General features: G+C 44.6%; 1 protein-coding gene across 3 annotated transcripts in view; it reads right to left on the reverse strand.

Moving 5' to 3' along the window:
* The window catches only part of LOC139563425 (syntaxin-binding protein 6-like), a 133,367-nt gene extending 125,620 nt beyond the window's left edge, over positions 1-7,747 (reverse strand). For all 3 annotated transcript variants that reach the window (XM_071382089.1, XM_071382088.1, XM_071382086.1), the window contains exon 1: positions 7,471-7,747. The gene's annotated coding sequence lies outside the window, so the exon portion shown is untranslated. The remainder of the gene's footprint in view (positions 1-7,470) is intronic.
* Between the last annotated feature and the right edge of the window lie 19,003 nt (positions 7,748-26,750).

The following is a 26,750-nucleotide window of genomic DNA, read 5'->3' on the forward strand; positions in this document are numbered from 1 at the left end:
CAGGGAGGACAGACAGGAGGATTAATCAATTTTACTGTGTGACTCAGCTGCAGTTGAGATGAGGGCTGCATGATACCAGCCAGACATGGGCCAGCCATGAATCACACAGCAGAAAGCCCCCAAAATGATCTCATTCTTTATAGCCTTGCACCCAGTGACAATAAACCACTTTGGAGAGGGAGCAGTAGGCTATACAATGCCAGGCTGAATGGATAACCAGAAAAACAACAGTCAACAGAACTTTCTAAATGGTCTGCAGAGGAGCTTCAATTAGTTTTAGCCTACAGGTCAGACAAATATGAATATTATAAGCAGTGTTTACATAGCTTCTATGGATCTTTCCCTTTAAAACTAACAAGTATCCAAACCTACTGACATAAGCGAAAAGGAAACGCATTATTCAAGCAATGGATCACCTAAAATGGCACTAGCTGTTTTGGTTCTGCATGAACATGCAGAACCAATGATGATGTATACACCATGTGTAAATTAATAGATAGCCTAATCATATCCAATAACCTATATTTTGTGGTGTACTCCAGTAGCCTAAATTATACAATAAACTACTTCATGGGAGTGTGGTGTGCATTTGGAGTTAATTGGGTTGGTGAACAGCGATGCTATAAGGAGTTGTATTAAGGAAAGCCAGATCTGAGGTGAATGAGGTTGAGGCAGCAGCCCTGCAAGGTCCCAACCTGTCAGACAGACTCGGCAACACAGAGAGGGGTGGTAATTGCTCATTGCACATAAATCCTAAATGCATTGCGTTTTCCAAAAGGCTTTTTCCACCTTTGGCTCAAATACAAACTCCAGCTCAAGGCCTTTACAGACTGTATGTCGGATTCAGTCTTTTACGATTATCACGTCACCAAATAAAAATCTTGATATCAACTTGGCCAGATTGTACAATTTGATTCAGTTCTGTCGTCGCATTCTGCGATTGGCTTGTGAGGCTTCATCAGCAAACTACATCAGCACCAGCAGCACAAGCCTCACTCTACGCTTATGCGCGGCTGAAGTGAGTTTGGAAAAACTAAAAGTATGCGTCTTTGAAATAGTTTTCACATATAAAGTCTGATGTCTGAATTCAGAATCAAATAGGCTTCCGCAAAATAACACGGTCGCTGTGGTAGAATATTTACTTTGATTGCCGATTTTGTGCATTGATCAAACTCCTATCAGGTAGCCTGATTTCAGATGTGTCAGGTAAACAAGATTAGAGAAATTGTTCTTGCAAAGCATGTAAATGTTTAAATCGAACTTATATTAATCTGACTATTCACAATAATCATATTATTGTGTGCATACTCAAGTGAAGGCCAAGTTCCTATTGGTCAGTCACCAGGAATGAATCGTAACACCAGCCACACTACACGATAAAGAGAAAAAACTTCTGACACTACCAGAACTTTGACGGAGCCTAAAACTTCACTTAGTGGTACTTAAAACGGCAGACCTAGACCCTGTCATAAAGAACAAGTCAATATGTCCGACAAGACCTAAGAATTTTCCCACAACTTGGACATATTGAGACACCAAAATCGTGGCATGAGACAGCTAAAATTGTAAAGTCTGTGGGGGGCTTCAGCTCTAGCTGGTCACTATGGAACTAGGCAAACAAGGATTTTCAGAGGAAAATTATTTTGTAACTGTCTAATTTATTTATATATTTTTTTTTTGGGGGGGGGCTTTACATTAGGTTTATCTCATGCCAGTTGAGTAACACTGTAGGCTAACTACCCTAGTAACAACGCTAACATCTTTTTAGACTTGCTACATAATAATTTGACATAAAATGTAGCGTTTTTTAAATATTTTACCAAATCCAATACGCTAGGCTTTAAGTGGTGACATTCTAATATTGTGGGTTGGCAAGGATACAGTAACATGCACATTTGCATGAACTAATGACCAGTAAATTGCAACACACTGGGTTCTTTGGTTTTGGAGTGGGGCCAACAAGCCCTGCGAAATAAGGTTTCCAGGCCTCCCGGTTGGCGCAGTGGTCTATGGCCAGAGACTCTGGGTTCGAGCCCAGGCTCTGTCGCAGCCGGCCGCGACCGGGAGGCCCATGGGGTGACGCACAATTGGCCCAGCGTCGTCCGGGTTAGGGAGGGTTTGGCCGGCAGGGATATCCTCGTCTCATCGCGCACTCGCGTCTACTGTGGCGGGCCGGGCGCAGTGCACGCTGACCAGGTCGCCAGGTGTACGGTGTTTCCTCCGACACATTGGTGCGGCTGGCTTCCAGGTTGGATGTACATTGTGTCAAGAAGCAGTGCGGCTAGGTTGGGTTTCGGAGGACGCATGCTCTCGACCGTCGCCTCTCCCGAGTCCGTACGGGAGTTGCAGCAATGAGAAAAAAAGGGGTAAAATAAAAAGCCATGTTTTAGACTGGTTTAGGGTATCCAGATTTATTTTGTCACACCGTCCTTCTCTTATCCCGGGATTTACAGTATTAGCGGCTTAGGGGGCGCAAAAACAAACGCAAAAAAGACCATTGGGCATCTTACCAGAATGCTAACAAACTTTGCATAAGTAATAACGAATTTCTATGGCGGCTGCTAGCAAAATAATGAATCGCAAATACAGGCAATCCAGCTCAAGTTATACATATAGGAGGTACTGAATGTAATTTTTGTTGAGTTTGGACATTTACAAGCGAATGTAAACGAGAGACATTGTGCAAATGAATAAAGTTGACACGCATGCTTGTCTGAAGGAAGAACAGCACTGGCTCTGAAGCAGCATGTGTACACGCTGTGTCTGTGTGAAGTCTGGAGTCGCTAGGGCAACAGGCCTGCCTGCTCTGCTCAGAGAAGATGGGGGAGGAGCAGAAAAACGAGAACAGAGAGGAGAAAAAAACACAAGGAAATCAAAAGATGGCACTGGCAGCTGTACATTTAACTCATCTAAAGGGCTTAGACTTCTCAAACACAGCAGAAAGCTTAAACAATATGGTGCCCCATCACTTTATTCAGTAACTATTTAGATAACTAGCAAGTTAAACTTAGGAGTCGCGTTAATGTAGAATTCTTCATTTTTCTTTCCGGGAAAAATAAATTTAACGCATAAGAAATCTCTTGCTGCGTTTTGTAAACACAGATCTAAAGTGCTTCCCATTGTAATTTCTGCTCGGCATCAGACTACTTTTGTGCTTAAGTTGCACTTCTTCACTCGGAGGAGAATTCACAAACAGGCATTCTATTAGCAGACAGCACTCTGACTGATGTGTAGCTACTTCTCTCTGGCACTTTTCTCAGTGTAGCAAGCCTACTTTTCTCTAATAAAATGCAGGATTAACTTGAAGCAAAACATTAGGAAATGTAGCTGGCTACATTCTTTCTATGATAAACATCAGAAATATGATGACCATGCATACAATGGCAAGAAAAAGTATGTGAACCCTTTGGAAATACCGGGATTTCTGCATATATTGGTCATAAAATTTGATCTGATCATCTAGGTCACAACAATAGACAAACACAGTCTCCTTAAACTAATAAACAATTATATGTTTTCATGTCTTTATTGAACACACTGTAAACATTCACAGTGCAGGGTGGGAAAAGTATGTGAACCCTTGGATTTAATAACTGGTTGACCCTCCTTTGGCAGCAATAACCTCAACCAAACGTTTTCTGTAGTTGCGGATCAGACCTGCACAACAGTCAGAAGGAATTTTGGACCATTCATCTTTACAAAAACTGTTGCAGTTCAGCAATATTCTTGGGATGTCTGGTGTGAACTGCTCTCAAGGTCATGCCACAGCATCTCAAATCGGGAGGTCAGAGGTCAGGACTCTGATGGGGCCACTCCAGAAGGCGTATTTCCTTCTGTTGAAGCCATTCTGTTGTTGACTTACTTCTGTGATTTGGGTTGCTGTCCTGTTGCGTCACCCAACTTCTGTTAAGCTTCAATTGGTGGACAGATAGCCTAACATTCTCCTGCAAAATGTCTTGATAAACTTGGGAATTCATTTTTCCATCGATGATAGCAAGCTGTCCAGGCCCCGAGGCAGCAAAGCAGCTCCATCCACCATACTTTACAGTTGGGATGAGGTTTTTGATGTTGGTTGGCTGTGCCTTTTTTTCTACACACATAGTGTTGTGTGTTCCATCCAAACAACGCAACTGTAGTTTCATCTGTCCACAGAATGTTTTTCCAGTAGCGCTGTGGAACATCCAGGTGTACTTTTGCAAACTTCCGATATGCAACAATGGTTTTTTTGGACAGCAGTGGCTTCTTCCGTGGTGTCCTCCCATGAACAACATTATTTTATAGTGTTTTACATATCATAGACTCGTCAACAGAGATGTTAGCATGTTCCAGAGATTTCTGTAAGTCTTTAGCTGACGCTAAGATTCTTCTTAACCTCATTGAGCATTCTGCGCTGTGCTCTTGCAGTCATCTTTGCAGGACGGCCACTCCTACGGAGAGTAGCAACAGTGCTGAACTTTCTCCATGTAGACAATTTGTCTTACCGTGGAAGAGATACTTTTGTAACCATTTCCAGCTTTATGCAAGTCAACAATTCTTAATCTTAGGTATTTTGAGATTGTTTGTTCGAGGCATGGTTCACATCGGGCAATGCTTCTTGTGAATTGCAAACTCAAATTTTGTGAGTGTTTTTTATAGGGCAAGGCAGCTCCAACCAACAGCTCCAATCTCGTCTCATTGATTGGACTCCAGGTCAGCTGACTCCTGACTCCAATTAGCTTTTGGAGAAGTCATTAGCCTAGGGGTTCACATACTTTTTCCAACCTACACTGTGAATGTTTAAATGATGTATTCAATATAGACAAGAAAAATACAATAATGTGTGTGTTATTAGTTTAAGCACACTATGTTTGTCAATTGTTGGGACTTAGATGAAGATCAGATTTATGCAGAAATCCAGGGTTCACAACTTTTTCTTGCCACTGTAATTTTGCAAAAAATGTATTGCTTTTTCATTGTAAGCTCATGTACTTGTGTAACTTCCAGCCAAATACCGTTGACTTTTGTTGTCATTTGTTGAAAATTAAGCTATTTTCTGCCGAATGAGTTGCACTAATGTATTTTCTGTGAAGGAAAACTATAGTTGCACGTCCCTGATCACTCTATTGAAGCAGGTGAAATGAAGAACGTGATCTGCTTTATCGCCTATAGTATTACACAAGTTGACTGCAGGTATTTACTTAAAAAGTAGCTACAAATATTAAAATGTATTGATAAACATTAAAGAAATAGTTTCAACGGAATTGACGGTATTAAAAAAACATCCTGTGGCTATTTCCAAATACCCTGGTATATACGGTATACTGTCCAAGCCTACTATGTTTTACATTCTCCTTATTGTAATGTTCCATAGGGTCATCCTGTGTGGTACCCTATTGTATTTGAAGTGAAAATGTGGAAAATATCTCTGTGTGCATGCGTGTGAGAGAGAGAGCGAGATGAAGCAGTCAAGGTACAGAAGCACACTGTACTACCTCCTTTTCAAATCAGCTGTCAGAGTTGCATTGTTACTCCTACACGATAGCATCTGGCCATCAGCTCTGTAAATATCATGTTTTTCCTTGTGGAAAAGCAAACCGCCTCCCATTACTGCCTTCAACACAAGAATTTCATATGAACAGGACATCCTGGGTTTTTTATTTTTCAAAGTCAAATACAAAACATACAATGAAGACTCATATGGCTTTCCCTTTGTTTGGGGGTGGTATGAACCAACTGTCATACACATCAAATCCCACACATATTAATTGCTTTATCAATAGCCTGACTTTGATATTTGATAGTTTTACAGTTAATGGCTTAATATACAGATGAGCACATAACAATGAGCTTCAGGTTATATGAAAACATAGTTCTTATAATAAAGCATCTGTATATGAAACTAGCATGATGCACATGCATGACAATTATTTGCAGGTAAACAATCAATAAGAGAAAAATGTACCTTTGTACAATACAGGTGCATGCAGCTGCATAATACTTGCATTATGCAGTATAGCCTAATTGAAATATTGTCCATGCCATTCCATATACACACAAAAGTATGTGGACACCTCTTCAAATTAGTGGATTAGTCTATTTCAGCCACACTCGTTGCTGACAGGTGTATAGAATCAAGCACACAGCCATGCAATCTACATAGACAAACATTGGCAGTAGAATGGCCTGTACTGTAGAGCTCAGTGACTTTCAACCTGGCACCGTCATAGGATGCCACCTCTCCAATAAGTTAGTTCGTCAAATTTCTGCCCTGCTAAAGCTGCTCCGGTGAACTGTAAGTGCTGTTATTGTGAGGTGGAAGTCTAAGAGCACCAGCTGCTCAGCCACACAAGCTCACAGAACTGGACCGCTGAGTGCTGAAGCAGTAGCACGTAAAAATTGTCTGTCCTCAGTTGCAACACTCACTACCGAGTTCCAAACTGCCTCTGGAAGCAAAGTCAGCACAATTCGTGCTTCTATATCCTGTTTCAGCATGTCAATGCCTCCGTGAACAAAGCGTGGTCCATCCATAAATGGTTTGTTGAGATCAGTGTGGAAGAACTTGACTGGCCTGCACAAAGCTCTGACCTCAACCCCAAACAACTTTGGGATGAATTGGAACGCTGACTGAAAGCCTGGCCTAATCACCCAACCTCACTAATGCTCTTGTGGCTGAATGGAAGCAAGTCCCAGCAGCAATGTTCCAACATCTAGTGGAAAGCCTTCCCAGAAGAGTGGAGCCTGTTATAGCAGAAAAAGGGAGGACCAACTCCATAATTAATGCCCATGATTTTGGAATGAGATGTTCAACGAGCAGGTGTCCACACACTTTTGGTCATGTAGTGTAGCTTGTGACAAAAGCCTCCCTGTTTCAGAAAATTAAATAAGATCGCAGGCTACTTGAAGGTTGAACAATTATGTATTTTAGCTAGTGTTCAAAACACCAGCTCAAGCTTCAAAACTGTTAGCAAGGCTTCAGACTTCAAAATTAGGTATTTCGAAGCCATATTATGCAAGACTCTACTGCTATGTATAATTTGAACAGACTTCACTCTGACAGTGAGACGTTCAATGAAATACAATTAGTCTCAGCCTTCACCCTAAATAGTATTTACTATAATACAGCTATTTATTTGACATAAAATGAAGTATTCAAATCCTGAACAATCCATTGAATGAATCATTTGACGTGCGCAAAAGTTCGTAAAAAAAAGTTTAGCCTTTAACTGTAGCAAGTTATGGGATATATTTTGCTGATTGTTGTAACAGACACGGTGGAGACGGAGCAACACGCGCAGTCTGTCTGAAAATGTTGGCGCGCGTACGCACACACAGGACTCCCCGCTCGAATGCCAATAGTTGGACGAATGTAAATCTAAAACGTAGATAAATTATGACAGCATTTGAACTTGCTATAATGTGTATATCAAATTCGTATCCTATGAAAACCCGAGAGTAAATAGAACAGATCAAAGGAATTCGCAAGTAACTCACCACTTCTCGTTTGACACTGTTCCAAGTGTCAAAGCCTCAGCAAAGGTTATCACCGTGAGTCAATGTACTTTTACTTGACAATTCATTACTGTCATCTAATCAAATTAAAAGGTAGCATTTCGTTTTTGACATGGAAGTAGCCTAATTTCGCTCAACAGTCGTATTTCAAGGAAAGACAGAGCGTCTCTATCGCTCGCGGAGTTACAACTGCAGTCTCGATAGAAAAGCAGTAGCAGGTTCTCAGCAAGTCTTCCAAACCGCTAGTCACGTGGAGTAGACGCTAAGTAAATGCAATGTGCATTTTATTTGAGTCTCTAACATAAGTAAACAAATTATTGCCATGATAGGGAATTTAAACTTTGAATTAGATTCCTTGCTATGTCCTTCCATATTTCCTTGCTTTGCTTAATATCAAATCTGATATTTTTTTTGTATTTATTTAACCTTTATTTTACTAGGCAAGTCAGTTAAGAACAAATTCTTATTTACAATGACGTTTACAATGATGGCCTACCAAAATGCCTCCTGCTGGAACAGGGCTGGGATTAAAAATAAATAAAACAATAAAATATAGGACAAAACACACATCTTGACAAGAGAGACAACACTACATAAAGAGAGACCTAAGACAACAACATAGCAAGGCAGCAACACATAACACAGCATGGTAGCAGCACAACATGGTAGCAGCACAACATGGTAGCAGCACAAAACATGGTACAAGCATTATTGGGCACAGACAACAGCACAAGGGAAAAGAAGGTAGAGACAACAATGCATCACGCAAAGCAGTCACGACTGTCAGTAACAGTGTCCATGATTGAGTATTTGAATGAAGAGATTGAGATAAAACTGTCCAGTTTGAGTGTTTGTTGCAGCTCATTCCAGTTAGCTGCAGTAAACTGAAAAGAGGAGCGACCCAGGGATGTGTGTGTTTTGGGGCCCTTTAACAGAATGTGACTGGCAGAACAGGTGTTGTATGTGGGGGGTGAGGGCTGCAGTGGATATCTCAGATAGGGGGGAAATGGCTATAAACTTGTTAGCTATGAACTTTCATGAAGCCAGTGTTTTCAACACTTTTCGCCTGGATTACTTCTTGGAAACTTTTGTATTTTTCTGTGAGCAACTGCACAAAGTTCTGCACAAATTCACATTTCCCCTTTTGACTGGTAGCCTAGAAGGCTATATAAATGTTGTAAATGTGCACACCACATGCCCTCTTTCCCCAAATGCCAGCTGTTGCCACCCTGCCTGCTGGTGGAGAAGGTGGAAAGCTTAAAGTTCCTCGGCGTACACATCACTGACAATCTGAAATGGTCCACCCACACAGACAGTGTGGTGAAAAGGCACAACAGTGCCTCTTCAACCTCAGGAGGCTGAAGAAATTTGGCTTGTCCCCTAAGACCCTCACAAACTTTGACAGATGCACAATTGAGAGCCTCTTGTCGGGCTGTATCACCGCCTGGTACGGCAACTGCACTGCCTGCAACCGCAGGGCTCTCCAGAAGGTGGTGAGGTCTGCCCAACGCATCACCGGGGGCACACTGCCTTCACTCCAGGACAGCAACAGCACTCAATGTCATAGGAAGGCCGAAAAGATCATCAAGGACATTAACCACCCGAGCCACGGCCTGTTCACCCCGCTATCATTCAGAAAAAGCTTCTATCTCAAGGCCATCAGACTCTTTAATAGCCATCACTAGCCGGCTACCAACCGGTTACTCAAGCCTGCTGCCCTATATACATAGACATGGAATCACTGGCCACTTTAATAATGGAACACTAGTCACTTTAATAATGTTAATATACTGCTTTACTGATCTCATATGTACAGTGGGGAGAACAAGTATTTGATACACTGCCGATTTTGCAGGTTTTCCTACTTACAAAGCATGTAGAGGTCTGTAATTTTTTATCATAGGTACACTTTAACTGTGAGAGACGGAATCTATAACAAAATTCCAGAAAATCACATTGTATGATTTTTAAGTAATTAATTTGCATTTTATTGCATGACATAAGTATTTGATCACCTACCAACCAGTAAGAATTCCGGCTCTCACAGACCTGTTAGTTTTTCTTTAAGAAGCCCTCCTGTTCTCCACTCATTACCTGTATTAACTGCACCTGTTTGAACTCGTTACCTGTATAAAAGACACCTGTCCACACACTCAATCAAAGAGACTCCAACCTCTCCACAATGGCCAAGACCAGAGAGCTGTGTAAGGACATCAGGGATAAAATTGTAGACCTGCACAAGGCTGGGATGGGCTACAGGACAATAGGCAAGCAGCTTGGTGAGAAGGCAACAACTGTTGGCGCAATAATTAGAAAATGGAAGAAGTTGAAGATGACGGTTAATCACCCTCGGTCTGGGGCTCCATGCAAGATCTCACCTCGTGGGGCATCAATGATCATGAGGAAGGTGAGGGATCAGCCCAGAACTACACGGCAGGACCTGGTCAATGACCTGAAGAGAGCTGGGACCACAGTCTCAAAGAACCATTAGTAACACACTACGCCGTCATGGATTAAAGTCCTGCAGCGCACGCAAGGTCCCCCTGCTCAAGCCAGCGCATGTCCAGGCCCGTCTGAAGTTTTTCAATGACCATCTGGATGATCCAGAGGAGGAATGGGAGAAGGTCATGTGGTCTGATGAGACAAAAATAGAGCTTTTTGGTCTAAACTCCACTCGCTGTGTTTGGAGGAACTGGTTCTTACTGGTTGGTAGGTGATCAAATACTTATGTCATGCAATAAAATGCAAATTAATTACTTAAAAATCTTACAATGTGATTTTCTGGATTTTTGTTTTAGATTCCGTCTCTCACAGTTGAAGTGTACCTATGATAAAAATTACAGACCTCTACATGCTTTGTAAGTAGGAAAACCTGCAAAATCGGCAGTGTATCAAATACTTGTTCTCCCCACTGTATATAGTGTATTCTATACTACTGTATTTTAGTTAATGCCACTCCGACATTGCTCGTCCTAATATTTATATATTTCTTAATTCCATTATATTACTTTTAGATTTGTGTATTGTTTTGAATTGTTAGATACTACTGCACTGTTGGAGCTAGGAACACAAGCATTTCGCTACACCTGCAATAACATCTGCTAAATATGTGTTTGTGACCAATAAAATTTGATTTGATATGGTGTGTTCATTCCCATAGCCATGCCAACAGCATGCTGTTCTATAGGATTTCCCACACAATGTGCTGTGTCAGACTTTCTGCTTGGCGAAGTGAGTCACCAGATTCCTTAGAGACCTCTAATTAATAACAATTTTCCTGACAGTTTTTTTACACTGAAGACAGGGAGAACCAGCTTACAGTTTTTTCACTCACTTTGGTGCAATTTTCACAAGTATGTGGTAGATTTTGACAACTCTAGGCATAAAAGTCTAAACAGATGACCAGAATGGCTCATGTTTCAAAACTCACATTTTTAATTGACTGAGTACAACAAACAAATTCACGAAGTAATTTGTTCACTGCACCAAATCACTCTTTGAATTTGGATCTTAGTATCTGCTTGTCAAAATGTAATATTCACTTTACTTTTGATATGATTTTCTTGTAATTTGTAAACAGTACAACAAATTAGAATTGTAAGTCGGGAACTCAGGCCTCTTTCTAGAGCTACGACCTGCTGATCACTGACGTTATCATGTGTCAACCTTGTTTTTCTTACAGAGTTCCCAGTTGCCTCGAAACCACCATAAATCCAGAGAATGCCAGAATTTGATGACAAAATTTGCCCATGAAGGACCGCCGCACCACCTTCCTGTTCAAGTGAGCACAGCACAACAAGGTGAGTCCAAAAATGTCTTGTATGTTGCTGCAGAAATTATGTAATATGCCAGGGAGATATGTATACTGTAGCTAAGAAAGTAATACTAAGTGTATGTTGTGTAGTAAGCTGTTAGCAGCCCATGTGCCCCCTAATAAGTTGGTCTATTTCCCCCTCTTAATTTTGCCTACTGTTCTGACTTGGTAGTGCACATGTAGCCTATAACCTGTTTTAGAGAAATGTAATCACGGAATATTGTAAGAGCTTTCATTGTCTGCTTATATGCCCCTTTATTTATCCGACTGTTCTGACTTGGTGTACAGTGAGAACACTGCAAGAACGCCCCATGTTCTGAATCCTGTCGCTATACATTTCAAAAGTGCTGAACAAATAGTTATATTGACTACGTCCGTCCAAGCTCGCTCATTAATGTCTTAATCAAAATTACGGATTGCCTCTTATCCGCTTGTCGTCCCCTTATGCCATAGTTTGTACATCTCAATTGTCAGTAGAAACCACATTTGTTTAAGCAAGTCAGCCATATCCGCTATGTTTTCTTTTAAGGCAGTAAATGAGGAAGGCTGTGGGAGGAGGCTCTGTCCAATCTCAGCATGGAGAAAGCCATGCAATTGTTGTGGGCAGTGGCGACCCTTCATTCAGGGCAGTTTCGCTGCCAGACAAGGCTCCACTGATTGCCAGGTGTAGCAGTGGTAAGTTGTTGGGACTGCTGTTGGGACTTTGCTGTTGGGACAGCTTTATGTAGGCCCTAACAGCTTGTGGGCACCATTGTCACCATTATAGTGCAATTAATGTATTGTTTAGTGTTGTTGTGGCTTTGCTGGCATGCACCCCCCCCCCCCCCCCCCCACAAAAAAATGTATTTGCCCCACCAAGATTTACATGCTAAAATCACCACTGGTTGTGGGGATGACATGGGAGCAGTGATGTATCCAAGTCGCGTCCTGAGTCCTTTGGTAGCGCTAAAGCTGTGGTTTAATAATTTAATCTACAATTCAACTCTAGCTAGGTAATGCAATAGCTAGCTAACATTTGCCGTTGTAGCTACCATGTTGAATTATGCAGGAAACAGTGACTTTCTGACATGTCACCACTGGTCCAGGCAAGGTATCAGAGCTCCAGTAGGGCGCCAAGTTGGACTGGCCAAGTTGCACTTCAGTGAATGAGCCGAGTCATCCATGCGACCTGGTTGAAGTTTTGCTTGTAGAAATGCAAAAGAGTGGAGCACATCGGGTGGCAGGTGGTGTGTTTAGCACTGAGAAGGAGAAAAGAGCCGAAGAGAGTGGAAGGAGCAAGAAGGTAGTGTAAGGAAGGTCCATCCCCCAGTCCTGGACCAAGGTTGTGCTGGACTGGCCAGTGCAGGGAAAGGTGGAAGTGGAGAGGGAGGTATGGCAGTTCTTCTCTTATCGTAGTTCTTCCAGGAGCCAGTGAATATCCGCAAAGTCTTTAGCCAAATTATCCTTTGGAGCTCTGTCATCACCATCTTTAGCATCATCTTGCTCTGAGGTTGCCTTCGTAACTGTGGGTTTGTTTCCCCAGTTTGGTGCATCTTTCGATGGATTACCATGTTGGTCGATTGAGTGTTAAGACTCACACAAAGGTTTAAAAAATGTAAGTTGGTTTCCCCCAAAATAGTCCAGGCAGACATCAAATCAAATCAAATTTTATTTGTCACATGGACCGAATACAACAGATGTACTTGCAAGCCCTAACCAACAATGCAGTTAAAAAAATATACAGTGGGGAGAACAAGTATTTGATACACTGCCGATTTTGCAAGTTTTCCTACTTACAAAGCATGTAGAGGTCTGTAATTTTTATCATATGTACACTTCAACTGTGAGAGACGGAATCTAAAACAAAAATCCAGAAAATCACATTGTATAATTTTTAAGTAATTAATTTGCATTTTATTGCATGACATAAGTATTTGATCACCTACCAACCAGTAAGAATTCCGGCTCTCACAGACCTGTTAGTTTTTCTTTAAGAAGCCCTCCTGTTCTCCACTCATTACCTGTATTAACTGCACCTGTTTGAACTCGTTACCTGTATAAAAGACACCTGTCCACACACTCAATCAAACAGACGCCAACCTCTCCACAATGGCCAAGACCAGAGAGCTGTGTAAGGACATCAGGGATAAAATTGTAGACCTGCACAAGGCTGGGATGGGCTACAGGACAATAGGCAAGCAGCTTGGTGAGAAGGCAACAACTGTTGGCGCAATTATTAGAAAATGGAAGAAGTTCAAGATGACGGTCAATCACCCTCGGTCTGGGGCTCCATGCAAGATCTCACCTCGTGGGGCATCAATGATCATGAGGAAGGTGAGGGATCAGCCCAGAACTACATGGCAGGACCTGCCCAATGACCTGAAGAGAGCTGGGACCACAGTCTCAAAGAAAACCATTAGTAACACACTACGCCGTCATGGATTAAAATCCTGCAGTGCACGCAAGGACCCCCTGCTCAAGCCAGCGCATGTCCAGGCCCGTCTGAAGTTTGCCAATGACCATCTGGATGATCCAGAGGAGGAATGGGAGAAGGTCATGTGGTCTGATGAGACAAAAATAGAGCTTTTTGGTCTAAACTCCACTCGCCGTGTTTGGAGGAAGAAGAAGGATGAGTACAACCCCAAGAACACCATCCCAACCGTGAAGCATGGAGGTGGAAACATCATTCTTTGGGGATGCTTTTCTGCAAAGGGGACAGGACGACTGCACCGTATTGAGGGGAGGATGGATGGGGCCATGTATCGCGAGATCTTGGCCAACAACCTCCTTCCCTCAGTAAGAACATTGATGATGGGTCGTGGCTGGGTCTTCCAGCATGACAACAACCCGAAACACACAGCCAGGGCAACTAAGGAGTGGCTCCGTAAGAAACATCTCAAGGTCCTGGAGTGGCCTAGCCAGTCTCCAGACCTGAACCCAATAGAAAATCTTTGGAGGGAGCTGAAAGTCCGTATTGCCCAGCGCCAGCACCGAAACCTGAAGGATCTGGAGAAGGTCTGTATGGAGGAGTGGGCCAAAATCCCTGCTGCAGTGTGTGCAAACCTGGTCAAGAACTACAGGAAACGTTTGATCTGTGTATTTGCAAACAGAGGTTTCTGTACCAAATATTAAGATCTGCTTTTCTGATGTATCAAATACTTATGTCATGCAATAAAATGCAAATTAATTACTTAAAAATTATACAATGTGATTTTCTGGATTTTTGTTTTAGATTCCGTCTCTCACAGTTGAAGTGTACCTATGATAAAAATTACAGACCTCTACATGCGTTGTAAGTAGGAAAACCTGCAAAATCGGCAGTGTATCAAATACTTGTTCTCCCCACTGTATATAAAAAATACAAAAACAAATTAAGAATAAGATATAAAAGTAACAAATAATTAAAGAGCAACAGTAAAATGACAATAGCGAGGCTATATACACGGGGTACCGGTACAGAGTCAATTTGCAAAGGCAGCTGTTAGTCGAGATAATTGAGGTAATATGTACATGTAGGTAGAGTTATTAAAGTGACTATGCATAGATAATAACAGAGAGTAGCAGCAGTGAGCAGTGTAAAAGAGGGGGCAATGCAAATAGTCTGGGTAGCCATTTGATTAGATGTTCAGGAGTCTGTTTAGAAGCCTGTTGGACCTAGAATTGGCGCTGCGGTACCGCTTGCCATGCGGTAGCGGAGAGAACAGTCTATGACTAGGGTGGCTGGAGTCTTTGATAATTTTGACACCACCTGGTATAGAGGTCTTGGATGGCAGGAAGATTGGCCCCAGTGATGTACTGGGCCGTACGCACTACCCTCTGTAGTGCCTTGCGGTCGGAAGCCGAGCAGTTGCCATAACAGTGATGCAACCAGTCAGAATGCTCTCGATGGTGCAGCTGTAGTACCTTTTGAGGATCTGAGGACCCATGCCAAATCTTTTCAGCACCACACGGCCAGGTCTCTATGGCTGCCGGAATGGCTCATCTGGAGGAGTCGAGAACTATCAGAAGGGGCCGCAGGGAAGACCGGAGGTGCACCGTGAAGGCAGGGTGTGCTGTGGTGGCGGGAGGTATATCATGGAGGCGCACTGTGGAGAACACATTTCAAACATGACTTTCATTTTCACTCCGTGACAAGAGTCATTATAAACAAAGCCACAAGAGGGTAGAACACATTTCAATGTTGCATGTTAGAGGGAGGTAGTTGCAGAAACAATGGAATGGTTTAGTCGACTTCCTCACTGGTAGCCATGGGAGTGGCGAGGGAGGAAGAGGGAGGGGTGATAGTGACCGAAAAGGAGAGAGGTGCGGTGAGAGGGGTGATGGTGGTCAAGAAGGTGAGAGGAGCTGCGAGGGAGGATTGAAGGGGGAAAGTGTCCGAGAAGGCGAGAGGAGCGGCGAACGGAGGGGTGATAGTGGGCGAGAAAGCGAGAGGCACAGTGAGGGAGGAGGGGTGTTATTGGCCGAGAAGGCAAGAGGAGTGGCGAGGGAGGAAGAAAAGAAGATAGTGGCCGAGAAGGCAAGAGCAGCCACCATAAAGGCGAGGGGGGCCGCCGGTAGCGGTGTTTTGCTATGTCTTCCGTTTCTCCTAAATGAAAGGGAGAGAAGAACAACTCTGGGTAAGCCGAGGGCGGAACCACAGTAATGGACCCCGGCAGTGAGGCAGCATGCTGGGCCAGTCACAGGAGCCATCGAGAGTGGTGAGGTGACGGACATGAAAACCAGATCGAGAACGAATCTACAGGGTTATCATAGGCACATCTGCTTTTCAATGGCTCAGCACGAACTTGCAGTACGGACTGTTTGTTAGGCAGATTTTGCTGGCAGCGCCACTTCAGCAAGTCAAATTCCGGGTATGTGTAAATGTACTCAGCGAATAACGATGATTCAGATATAAAGTGCTGAGCACAAGCACTTATAGTCCTAGATATGTAATAGATTTTTTATCGTTTGCAGTCATAGAACTGAACTAAGGCAGGTCAAGATCAATATGATTACTTATTCGGATCTGTAGTGGGATTATGTTAAACTGGAAACCACAGATAAGAAAAGTGCAAACCGGTATCAATACACTGACCCAAAAGGAATAACAGACTTTAAATTAAATCTTGCTTGGCATACCACAGCAAAATAATAAAATAAAAATGCTCCATATTTCTCTGGCCTTCAAAGCTTCCTCTGGACCAATTTCCAATAGTTTACATGGTTTGTGTTGCGTTCGTTGAATGAATTCACATTTTGACCCTGTGAGTCTTGGGAGTCTACTGAGACTCACTTTATTATTGTTCATGCCTCTGCAATGTGATTTACTGTGACTTTATTATTGTTCATGCCTCTGCAATATGATTTACTGTGACTATTATTGTTCATGCCTCTGCAATATGATTTACTGTGACTATTATTGTTCATGCCTCTGCAATATGATTTACTGTGACTTTATTATTGTTCATGCCTCTGCAATATGATTTAGTGTGACTTTATTATTGTTCATGCCTCTGCAATATGATTTACTGTGACTTTATTATTGTTCATGCCTCTGCAATATGATTTACTGTGACTTTATCATTGCTAGTAAATTTTAAGCTGTATGTTGTATAGTAGAGGTGTGCTGCTCTATCCCTGAGCCAAATGGGACAGTACAATGTAAAGACAGGGATATAGTAGAGTTACTGTATGTCTCTATGTTACTCCACTCTGACAGACTCAAACTAATGAATCATATTTTCTCCCATGTGGAATAAGTGTGTGTGTGTGAGTGTGATAGAGAGAGAGAGAGACAGTCTAGGGCAGGGGTATTCAACTCTTATTGTACGAGGTCCTGAGCCTGCTGGTTTTCTGTTCTACCTGATAATGAATTGCACCCACCTTATGTCTAGGGGGTTAGAGAGGGGCATTAGGTATTTCTGCCGGCGAGTCTGGGAATTTAGGCAGCTGTGTATCTCTGGGGAAAGACTTGGATTTGGGCAGCTGTGTGTCTCTGGGGAGAGACTGGGATTTGGGCAGCTGTGTGTCTCTGGGGAGAGACTGGGATTTGGGCAGCTGTGTGTCTCTGGGGAGAGACTGGGATTTGGGCAGCTGTGTGTCTCTGGGGAGAGACTGGGATTTGGGCAGCTGTGTGTCTCTGGGGAGAGACTGGGATTTGGGCAGTGGAGTCGACGAAAGAAACAAAACACAAAAGCTCAACTTATCACTCAAACTGTAGGAGAGGATTTCTCAATAAGTTGAAAAACAGAGAGCGGTTATTGCTCAATTCTGTAAGATATAGTTAATAGGTGTTTTGGACCACACCACAGAGACCAAACTGATGTCACATCTTCAGTTGGGAAGAGGCTATGTGGACGTGTTTGATGGAACGAAAAAAATTGGCATGGTTGTTATCTATCTATGTATCTATCTATCCACTGTAGGCCTGGAATTTCATGGTTTTAGGGGCAAGGCCATTTGGCCTTCAAGGGCTGCCCAATCTGCCAGGGCACCAAGGCCATCTGCTAGGGCACTAAGGCCATTAACCAAAATAGCAAATTAAATTGATTTGAAAAGAAAAACTTGTGTATGCAAACTCAGAAATAAAAAGAAACGTCCCTTTTTCAGGACCCTGTCTTTCAAAGATAAATCGTAAAAATCCAAATAACTTCACAGATCTTCATTGTAAAGGGTTTTGTCAGGATTTGGCCAGGATTGTTCAGGTTTTTGGTCACTAGATGCCCCCATTGCGCCTTTTTTGAACCTTTTGTTTTTCCCTTGTTCTAATTATTATTATTTGCACCTGTGTGTCATTTCCTTGTAGGTATTTAATCCCTTTGTGTTCCTCAGTTCTTTGCGCTGTGTTTGTATGTTAGCACCCAGCCCCAGCCATGCTGTGAACATATATTTCTCTTGTTGGATTTTCCAGAGGTTCTCTGGTTTTGTTCTTGTTTATTTTTGGTTAGTCTTTTGAGGTTTGTTTTTTCCCTGCTGTTCTTACCACTTTGTGGATTTTCTTTGTATTTTGGAGGATATCCATTTTTTCTCTTGGCTTTACTTTTGACGTTGTGGATTTATATTTTTGCCTGAAGATCTTTTACCTTGATTAAACCACCGTCTCTAGTACTGCTGTGTCTGCCTCATCTTCTGGGTTCTGCCGACTATTAGTGACTGTTTCTCACACCGGGTCCTGACAGAAACACAGCGCCATTAATATGAACCCAGAGGCAGCCAGTACCCAGGATTTTTTTCCCATGCTGTCCCACCACGAGGGGACTGTCCAACGTCACGAAGCTGCTCTGGTTCAGCAAGAGGCCTTAATGGCTAGACATTCTCAACTTCTGTCGGAGATGCTGACTTCCATAAAGCAGATTTCTGATCGACTTTCCCCGGCAACCGCGTCTGCTCCAGTACATCAGATTCAAGTGCCCGTGGCAGTTAACCCCCTGGCTGGACTTCGTCTGCCACCTCCCCAACGGTTCTCAGGTGATCCGAGTGTTTGTAAGGGGTTTTTCACCCAATGTTCTCTCTCCTTCGAGCTGCAACCCTCGTCGTTTCCCACCGACCGGTCCAAGATAGCATATATCATCACCCTGTTGTCGGAAAAAGCCCTAGCCTGGGCTACTGCTGTGTGGGATGCCCAAAGTCCCTGCTGTGCCAGCTACTCTACCTTTGCTGAAGAATTCAAGCGAGTGTTTCAAGGTCCTACCAGCGGCCCTGACTCAGCCAAACAGCTCCTGACTCTCCGCCAAGGTCGGCGCAGCGTGACGGACTATGCCATCCAGTTCCGCACGGTGGCAGCAGCGAGTGGCTGGAACGACGAGGCGCTCACAGTGTGTTTTTTGAATGGTCTTTCTGACACCATCCAAGATGAACTGGCCACTCGGGAACCACCGGACAACCTCGAGTCCCTGATCAAGTTGGCCTCGCGCATAGACCAGCGTCTGAGAGAGAGAGAACTCAACCGTAGACCTCTCACCCTAGCTCCTATCGGTCCCAGCTCCGAGTCTCCACCTTTATCCTCGCTGGCTCCACCGGAACCCATGCAGGTTGGACGCATCTCCCAGGCTGAGAGAGACCGCCGGATGAGGGAGCGATGCTGTCTATATTGCGGCAAACCGGGCCATTTCCGCTCCACGTGTCCCGGGCTCCAGGGAAACGCACTCTCCCGTGCAGGCCTGGGAGGACTGTAACGGGAAACATAACCTCCTCCCATCCATCCAACTCCCGCCTGCTCATTCCAGTTACCCTTTCCTGGGACAACCACGAGCTTCCCCTTCAAGCCTTGGTAGACTCTGGAGCCGCAGGTAACTTCATGGATGGTGTCTGGGCGAAGGAGAATGGCGTTCCCTCTGAACCTCTAAGTGACCCCATAAGGGTTACTACGTTGGATGGAAGCCCTTTGGGATCTGGACTTGTCACTCGTGTCCCTACCCCCTTGCGACTTTGTTTCCCAACACCAGGAAGTGATGAACTTTCATCTGACCTCCTGTTCCGAGTTCCCTCTCGTCCTTGGATACCCCTGGCTTCACAGCCATAACCCTCACATCGACTGGTCTGTGGGCACTAACAAGCAGTGGGGTCCTACGTGCCAAGCCACTTGTATCTTCCCGAGTTCCCCTCCCGAGTCTCTAGAATCCATCGACCTTTCCCGAGTGTTACCATGACCTCAAACCGGTATTTAGCAAACAGAGGGCCACCAGACTACCACCCCATAGACCTTACGATTGCCCCATCGACCTGTTTCCGGGCACCTGCCCCCCCAGGGGTTGGATTTTTTCCCTATCTCCTCCCGAACGAGCTGCTATGGATACCTACATCAAGGACGCTCTGGCAGCAGGCCTCATGCGTCCATCTACCTCGCCGGCGGGAGCAGGTTTTTTCTTTGTGGCCAAAAAAGACGGTGGATTACGTCCTTGCATCGACTACCGGGGACTCAATGCCATAACCGTCCGTAACCGCTACCCGCTACCCCTTATGGCCACAGCCTTTGAGCTGCTCCAGGAAGCAGTTGTCTTCACTAAGCTTGACCTGCGGAACGCATACCATCTTGTGCGGATCAAACCCGGTGACGAGTGGAAGACTGCTTTCAACACGCCTACTGGTCACTACGAATACTTGGTGATGCCCTTCGGCCTGACCAACGCCCCGGCTGTGTTCCAAGCGCTCATAAACGATGTGCTTAGGGATATGCTTAACATCTTCGTGTTTGTTTACTTGGATGACATCCTCATCTTTTCGAGCTCCCTTCAAGAACACACTAAGCATGTCAGACAAGTACTCAAACGCCTCCTAGACAGCCATTTGTACGTTAAGCCGGAAAAGTGTGAATTCCATTCCTCCCGAGTACAATTCCTGGGATTTGTAATGGAACCCGGTCGAGTCCAGATGGACCCCAGGAAGGTAGGGGCGGTAGCGGATTGGCCCACCCCCAAGTCCGTTAAGGAAGTTCAGCGTTTCCTGGGCTTCACTAACTTTTACCGCAAGTTCATCAAGAACTTCAGCTTGGTGGCAGCCCCTCTCTCAGCTTTAACCAAGGGTGGCAACGCAAGGTTTCTGTGGGGAGAAGAAGCTGAGACGGCCTTCCAAGGACTCAAGCAGCGCACCCTCTCTGCTCCCATCCTGACACTACCGACGGCGGATGAACCTTTTGTGGTGGAGGTAGACGCATCAGAGGCTGGTGTTGGAGCTGTCCTGTCTCAGAGGGGTGAAGACAAGAGGCTTCATCCTTGCGCCTTCTTCTCTCACCGGCTTACCCCGACCGAGAGGAATTACGATGTGGGGGATCGTGAACTCCTAGCGGTTAAGATGGCATTGAAGGAATGGAGACACTGGCTCGAGGGGGCTTCTCAACCGTTTCAAGTGCTTACGGACCACAAAAATCTGGAGTATATCCAGCATGCGAAGCGGTTGAACTCCAGACAAGCTCGATGGTCTCTTTTCTTCAATCGATTCCAGTTTATCCTCACCTATAGACCCGGGTCGAAGAATCTCAAACCGGACGCCTTGTCACGAGTCTACTCTCCTGCCATTCGAGAAGATACTGACATGCCTGTCCTTCCTGACGCTAAGATCGTGGCTCCGATCTCGTGGCAAGTTGAGGATACCGTGAAACAAGCTCAAGCCATCGAACCGGGTCCTAAAGGAGGTCCTGCCAATCGGTTGTTTGTTCCCAAGGCAGCAAGGTCCCAAGTCCTTCTGTGGGGGCACTCCTCTCGCCTCACCTGTCACCCGGGCGTAGGTCGCACCTTGGAGTTTATCCAGCGTAAGTTCTGGTGGCCCACCATAAGAGAAGACGTTGCCACTTTCGTCAAGGCCTGTCCCGTGTGCTGCCAGGGCAAATCTTCTCACCTCCGCCCTCAAGGACTCCTTCACCCTTTATCTATTCCCCACCGACCCTGGTCCCATATCTCATTGGACTTTATTACTGGCCTTCCTCCGTTCCATGGTGATACTACTATCCTAGTCATCATCGACAGGTTTTCTAAGGCGGCCAGGTTTGTTCCCTTGACTAAATTACCTTCTGCCAAGGAAACGGCTGAGTTGGTGATTAACCATGTGTTCCGAGTCTTTGGCATTCCGCAAGATATGGTTTCCGACAGAGGTCCCCAGTTCGCCTCAAAGTTTTGGAAGGCTTTCTGCCAACTCATAGGGGCCACTACCAGTCTATCTTCAGGGTACCATCCGGAGTCCAACGGCCAAACCGAGAGGATGAATCAAGAGCTGGAAACCACCCTCAGATGTATGGTCTCCAACAACCCATCCACATGGTCATCCTTCATTGTTTGGGCCGAGTACGCGCACAACACCTTGTGCTCCTCCTCCACTGGTATGTCCCCGCACGAGTGTCAGTTTGGCTATGCTCCTCTATTGTTCCCGGACCAGGAGGCAGAAGTCAGCGTGCCTTCAGCCTTGAGGTTCATCAGACGCTGTCGGCTTACGTGGAAGAAGGCCCGTCTTAATCTTCTGCGTTCCTCACAGCGGTACCAACGACAAGCCAACAGACGTCGCCGTCCCGGGCCTACCCTGTACCCCGGCCAGAGAGTATGGCTCTCAACTAAGAACTTACCGCTACGGGTGGAGTCTCGCAAGCTGTCCCAGAAATTCATCGGTCCCTTTAAGGTTGCCAGGAGAGTGAATCCCGTTACTTTTCGCCTGCACTTACCCAGATCCCTTAAGATTAATCCCACGTTTCACATTTCTTTATTAAAACCTGTTGTTTTTTCTCCCCTTATCCCGGCAGGCAGACCTCCGCCCCGTGTCATCGGAGGCCAGTCGGCTTATACCGTCCATCGGATACTGGATTCCCGCCGGATGCAGCAGTCCTGGCAGTATCTGGTGGACTGGGAAGGCTACGGTCCCGAGGAGCGCTCCTGGGTTCCTGCCAAAGATATACTGGACCCTGAACTTATTAGTCAGTTCAGGGCCCTCCACCCTGAGAAGGCTGGTAGGAACGTCAGGAGCCGTTCCTAGGAGGGGGATTCTGTCAGGATTTGGCCAGGATTGTTCAGGATTTTGGTCACTAGATGCCCCCATTGCGCCTTTTTTGAACCTTTTGTTTTTCCCTTGTTCTAATTATTATTTGCACCTGTGTGTCATTTCCTTGTAGGTATTTAATCCCTTTGTGTTCCTCAGTTCTTTGCGCTGTGTTTGTATGTTAGCACCCAGCCCCAGCCATGCTGTAAACATATATTTCTCTTGTTGGATTTTCCAGAGGTTCTCTGGTTTTGTTCTTGTTTATTTTTGGTTAGTCTTTTGAGGTTTGTTTTTTCCCTGCTGTTCTTACCACTTTGTGGATTTTCTTTGTATTTTGGAGGATATCCATTTTTTTCTCTTGGCTTTACTTTTGACGTTGTGGATTTATATTTTTGCCTGAAGATCTTTTACCTTGATTAAACCACCGTCTCTAGTACTGCTGTGTCTGCCTCATCTTCTGGGTTCTGCCGACTATTAGTGACTGTTTCTCACACCGGGTCCTGACAGGTTTAAAGACTGTTTCACATGCTTGTTCAATGAACCATAAACAATTATGTTTAGCCTCGGAGGAGGCTACACCTGTGGAACGGTCGTTAAGACACTAACAGCTTACAGACAGTAGGCAATTAAGGTCACAGTTATGAAAACTTAGAACACTAAAGAGGCCTTTCTACTGACTCTGAAAAACACCAAAAGAAAGATGCCCAGGGTCCCTGCTCATCTGCGTGAACGTGCCTTGAGCATGCTGCAATGAGAACTGCAGATGTGGCCAGGGCAATAAATTGCAATGTCCGTACTGTGAGACGCCTAAGACAGCGCAACAGGGAGACAGGATGGACAGCTGATCATCCTTGCAGTGGCAGACCACGTGTAACAACACCTGCACAGGATCGGTACATCCGAACATCACACCTGTGGGACAGGTACAGGATGGCAACAACAACTGCCCGAGTTACACCAGGAACGCACAATCCCTCCATCAGTGCTCAGACTGTCCGCAATAGGCTAAGAGAGGCTGGACTGAAGGCTTGTAGCCTGTTGTAAGGCAGGTCCTCACCAGACACCAGCAACAACGTCGCCTATGGGCACAAACCCACCATCGCTGGACCAGACAGGACTGGCAAAAAGTGCTCTTCACTGACGAGTCGCGGTTTTGGCCTCACCATGGGTGATGGTCGGATTCGCGTTTATCGTTGAAGGAATGAGCGTTACACCGAGACCTGTACTCTGGAGCAGGATCGATTTGGAGGTGGAGGGTCCGTCATGGTCTGGGGCGGTGTGTCACAGCATCATCGGACTGAGCTTGTTGTCATTGCAGGCAATCTCAACGCTGTGCGTTACAGGGAAGACATCCTCCTCCCTCATGTGGTACCCTTCCTGTAGGCTCATCCTGACATGACCCTCCAGCATGACAATGCCACCAGCCATACTGCTCGTTCTGTGCGTGATTTCCTGCAGGACAGGAATGTCAGTGTTCTGCCATGGCCAGCAAAGAGCCCGGATCTCAATTCCATTGAGCACGTCTGGGACCTGTTGGATCGGAGGGTGAGGGCTAGGGCCATTCCCCCCATAAATGTCCGGGAACTTGCAGGTGCCTTGGTGGAAGAGTGGGGTAACATCTCACAGCAAGAACTGGCAAATCTGGTGCAGTCCATGAGGAGGAGATGCACTGCAGTACTTAATGCAGCTGGTGGCCACACCAGATACTGACTGTTACTTTTGATTTTGACCCCCGCCCCTTTGTTCAGGGATACATTATTCCATTTCTGTTAGTCACATGTCTGTGGAACTTGTTCATTTTATGTCTGTTGTTGAATCTTGTTATGTTCATACAAATATTTACACATGTTAAGTTTGCGGAAAATAAACGCCGTTGACAGTGAGAGGAAGTTTCTTTTTTTGCTGAGTTTACATGTACATAAAATGTCAAAGTGTAGGTGATAGCCTATACGTATAGGCTACAACCTGTAATGTCCAGAACGATTCTGAGATGTGGGGGGTGGCTACTTTGAAGAATATCAAATATATTTTGATTCGTTTTTTTGGTTACTACATGATTCCATATGTGTTATTTCATAGTTTTGATGTCTTCACTATTGTTCTACAATGTAGAAAATAGTAAAAATAAAGAAAAACCCTGGATTGACGTGTCCAAACGTTTGACTGGTACTGTATATATATTGGCTAAATGCCAGTCATGTTTGACAAATATAATGTAGGATCATGATTAATATCTAAAGGCTTGATTCTGTCGACATACTTGAAACACTGTTTGTTCTAATAGGAGAGAAAGGCCAGTACCTGTTGTGCACTGCAACATCACCCACCTTGCAATCTGAGTGGATTCAGACAACATTTTGAAACTATTTAACCAACCATAAACGTAATTGTTTAAAACCTGGACGTTTGACATTTTATGAGGCATATCTTACCATGTTCCAACTACAGGAATGTTAAGGGGATTATTTCATAAACACTTCCTCATATGCCATTGAAACCATTAGGGCCTATTTCTCTCATGTTTCTGTCACGCTTGTTGCGTCTTTAGATCTTCCCTCTATCTACATTTCTGAAAGATATTTTCATCTCTGTCATATGAAACCGCTCTGTTGCGGTGCACTTTTGAGAAGGATGTTTTCCCACAAATTGCATTTTGGAACATTTGCTGCGTTTATAATGTGAAGAAATAGCCTAATAGTTTATCAACATTTTAAGCTAAACGTTCTGTTGCATCAGCCTCATTGCTTTTATTTACTTTTTGCACGGTGGTTGTATTAATTTGGGATCTATCACTTTCCATAACTGTCCCAAAAGTACAAGCTGACCAATAGAATAGGTCAGGGTTCCCCAACTGGCGGTCCACAGGTGATTTTTTTTTTGGCCCCCGAAGTTTTCTGAGCAAAAATAAATTTAAAAAACATTTTTTTCAAATAATTTTATTGTTGGACATAAAATACTATAAAAACACCAGCAAAACAGCTCCAAGTGATTTTAATTTTGGAAATCTGTTCCAAAGTATTCCCATGCATAATAGAGAGATATACAGTATGTGTTCGTATACAAATGTAAGCAAGGTTCGAAATTATTATGTTTTACTTCATTATATCTGTTTTCGCTTCTTGTGGTCAATTTGCAGTTTGCAAATTATTTGTAATTATGTTCCGGCCCTCTGAACATCTACTCAAGAACAAATATCGGCCCACGGCTGAATCTAGTTAATGATCCTTAGAATAGGTCAACTTTTGTACTATGGGGAATAGTACATTTACAGAGGCTAGTGCTTTTGCTGTTCTTTACTCATCTTGTTGGCTGACAAAAAGTAAAATGTGGGTAGTTCTAACATCAACAATATGCGGCTCGGAATTCAATAAGAAGTTTGCGCGTCGTTACATCCCCGATGTGTCTGTCTTCACTTGTAGCCTACTTCGGGACTGTGATGCCTGTGAGAAGGATCCGATCACATCATGGGCATTGGCTAATAAGAATTGAGATATCTGAGTGAGAGCCATGTGAGTGAGAGGTGCTTCGGAGGAGGCTACGGCGATTGGCAGCCGGGAGAAGGGAATCATAATTATTATATTCAGCACAAGGGCCACTTTTTTTAGAGGGCGACACAAGGATTCATTGACGGCCACAGCTGCCGATGCCGCAGGGAAATTCGAACCCTGATCCACTGTATCCATCTGTCTTATATAACTTTGTGAGAGGTTAAGGAGCAGTATTGCAGACCCTATCACTCCCTCTCTCTGGGTTCCATCACCCTGAGCCTGCTTTTGCCCCTCCCACACACAAACCCGTTACACACACACCTCACAGTGGAAAACAAACATCCTTCCTGCCCATGACATCACTGTGTTGGAGCTGGGCTCAAGGAGAGGAGGATGAGGAGGGAGAACAAGGCACCCCAGTCCCTGTGGAGAGCAGGGTAAACAGGGAGGGGGGTAGCAGAACGGCCGGACCCTCTGCTCTGCTCCTAGCCTCTCATGTCCCCATGCAGCCAGATGGCTGCCCGCACATCCTCTCAACACACACA

The sequence above is a fragment of the Salvelinus alpinus genome, chromosome 34 (genome assembly GCF_045679555.1).
Source record: "Salvelinus alpinus chromosome 34, SLU_Salpinus.1, whole genome shotgun sequence".
Taxonomy (NCBI): Eukaryota; Metazoa; Chordata; class Actinopteri; order Salmoniformes; family Salmonidae; genus Salvelinus; species Salvelinus alpinus.